Source organism: Triticum aestivum, chromosome 7D (assembly GCF_018294505.1).
Source record: "Triticum aestivum cultivar Chinese Spring chromosome 7D, IWGSC CS RefSeq v2.1, whole genome shotgun sequence".
In the NCBI taxonomy this organism is placed as follows: domain Eukaryota; kingdom Viridiplantae; phylum Streptophyta; class Magnoliopsida; order Poales; family Poaceae; genus Triticum; species Triticum aestivum.
This window is the reverse complement of record NC_057814.1, coordinates 16,641,581-16,644,931: the sequence shown is the minus strand read 5'-3', so window position 1 is coordinate 16,644,931 and position 3,351 is coordinate 16,641,581.

The window sequence follows — 3,351 nt, the reverse complement described above, 5'->3', positions numbered from 1 at the left end:
GGATCACGGCGAGTACGACTCCGTCATCCACGTTCATTGGAACGCTTCCGCTCGCGATCTACAAGGGTATGTAGATGCACTCCCTTCCCCTCGTTGCTAGTAGTGCTCTCGTTGATCATTACCTGTAATTATCCTCACTATATTCTTTTCTGTGGTATTATGCAAGATGAAGATGTCCGAAATGAGAAAAGCTGGACGCTATGGCATTGGGTTCATTGACCCAAATACCATTAATGAAGAGACATGGTCATATGAATATTATAAACAAGAATTAGAGAATAACATGCTAGACTTCTTGAAGCGCCTCAATACCAATGCAGATATACTACTTCCTTACAACTTCCAGTGAGTCATGTTGGAAATATGCCCTAGAGGCAATAATAAATGGTTATTATTATATTTCTTTGTTCATGGTAATTGTCTATTATTCATGCTATAATTGTATTGTCCGGAAATCGTAATACATGTGTGAACACATAGACCACAATGTGTCCCTAGTAAGCCTCTAGTTGACTAGCTCGTTGATCAACAGATAGTCATGGTTTCCTGACTATGGACATTGGATGTCATTGATAACGGGATCACATCATTAGAAGAATGATGTGATGGACAAGACCCAATCCTAAGCATAGCATAAAAGATCGTGTAGTTTCGTTTGCTAGAGCTTTTCCAATGTCAAGTATCTTTTCCTTAGACCATGAGATCGTGCAACTCCCGGATACCGTAGGAGTGCTTTGGGTGTGCCAAACGTCACAATGTAACTGGGTGACTATAAAGGTGCATTACGGGTATCTCCGAAAGTGTCTGTTGGGTTGGCACGGATCGAGACTGGGATTTGTCACTCCGTGTGACGGAGAGGTATCTCTGGGCCCACTCGGTAATGCATCATCATAATGAGCTCAATGTGACTAAGGCGTTAGTCACGGGATCATGCATTGCGGTACGAGTAAAGAGACTTGCCGGTAACGAGATTGAACAAGGTATTGGGATACCGACGATCGAATCTCGGGCAAGTAACATACCGATTGACAAAGGGAATTGCATACGGATTGATTGAATCCTCGACACCGTGGTTCATCCGATGAGATCATCGTGGAACATGTGGGAGCCAACATGGGTATCCAGATCCCGCTGTTGGTTATTGACCGGAGAGGCGTCTCGGTCATGTCTGCATGTCTCCCGAACCCGTAGGGTCTACACACTTAAGGTTCGGTGACGCTAGGGTTGTAGAGATATATGTATGCGGAAACCCGAAAGTTGTTCGGAGTCCCGGATGAGATCCCGGACGTCACGAGAGGTTCCGGAATGGTCCGGAGGTGAAGAATTATCTATAGGAAGTCAAGTTTCGGCCACCGGGAAAGTTTCGGGGGTTACCGGTATTGTACCGGGACCACCGGAAGGGTCCCGGGGGTCCACCGGGTGGGGCCACCTATCCCGGAGGGCCCTGTGGGCTGAAAGTGGAAGGGAACCAGCCCCTAGTGGGCTGGGGCGCCCCCTTGCGCCTCCCCCCTGCGCCTAGGGTTGGGAACCCTAGGGGGGGGAGCTTCCCCCTTGCCTTGGGGGGCAAGGCACCCCTTCCCCCCACTTGGCCGCCGCCCCCTCGTTTGGATCTGTTCTCCAGGGCCAGCGCCCCCCAGGGGGCCTATATAAAAGGGGGGGAGGGAGGGCAGGAACACAACAGCCTTGGGCGCCTCCCTCCTCCCCTGCAACACCTCTCTCTCTCACAGAAGCTCGGCGAAGCCCTGCCGGAGACCCGCTACATCCACCACGCCGTCGTGCTGTTGGATCTCCATCAACCTCTCCTTCCCCCTTGCTGGATCAAGAAGGAGGAGACGTCGCTGCACCGTACGTGTGTTGAACGCGGAGGTGCCGTCCGTTCGGCACTCGGTCATCGGTGATTTGGATCACGGCGAGTACGACTCCGTCATCCACATTCATTGGAACGCTTCCGCTCGCGATCTACAAGGGTATGTAGATGCACTCCCTTCCCCTCGTTGCTAGTACACTCCATAGATGCATCTTGGTGAGCGTAGGAAAATTTTAAAATTATGCTACGATTCCCAACAAGTCACACTCTCTTGTACTACAAATTCTGTTTTTGTTACTAGCTAGATGTTAATAAGTGTATAGGGTTTAGGTTAGTTGATGAGTGTTATGCACATGCCCGCTTAATTTATACATGCAAACGTGCGCATGCATGTACCACTGGATCTTGTTAGACATTAAAGTTGAAGAAGGAAAAGTTGAAGTACTGGAGCCTAAAGAGTACGAGCAATCGTCAAGGGGATAGTCAACAGGTAATTTCAATCATTATATATATGTCCTGATATCAACTAATTAATAACTCCTTTATTCATTTTCTTTGCCGGCGGGCCGGCAGGGCTTGGCAAAAGTTCATCAAAGACGTTTCAGGCCCGTTCAGAGAAAATCTGTATTGGTATCGACCCACGGTAATTAATTAAGTAGCACTAGCTAGCTAGCTACCATGCAATCTCTTTAATTCTAGTTTCAATACCATTAATTATCATGCTTGATTAATTATTATCTGATTGAACTCTATTCTCGTAAAGGCCATGAAGCAGGAGCCGAGGAATGATTTATGTGCATACTACGTTTGTGAGAACATTTGCATGATGACGTCCGAAAGGAGCACATCTGATAGACAGCTATGGGTACGTTTGCCAGAACACTATACACAATTTTTACATCATTATCGATATCTAGTCACACAACTAATACATGCATATTGATCTCCTTCTTAACAGTTCAATGAGGTGCGGGAGAAGCTCCTACCAATGGATCGCGTACGAGCAATTGCAGAGGAAATAGCGGGATTTTTGCTCGACCAGGTCATAGATCCTAGAGAAGAATTTCATTACCCGCTACCGCAGTATGCCTCCATGTAGGAGAAATTGTATATACCAAATTGTATATATATACGTACATGTGTATGTGTGAATGGTGGTGCGAGACATTCAATGTATATAGGGATTGACTATTCGTCACCGTGGGTGAGAAATAGTTATTCTTCACCCCCCTCTATTTTACCACGAATGCACTGTAATTTTACGTTCCGTAAGTTTTTCTTATTTCTGGCGTGAAAAAAGACCGTAAGAAAATATATAATCGCCGTAAAAAATATTTTATGTTATGTAAAATTACAAATGTAAAAACATAGTGTAAAATATACATAAACTCCAAATTTTCTTGTCTTACGACCTATATTTTAATTTCTTATACCAAATTTTACATAGTGAATCAATAGGAATTTAACTATTTGAATTCCAAATGTAATTTAATTATGAAGTGATCGTAAGATTACCTCGGGTGAAGAATAACTTATTCTGCACC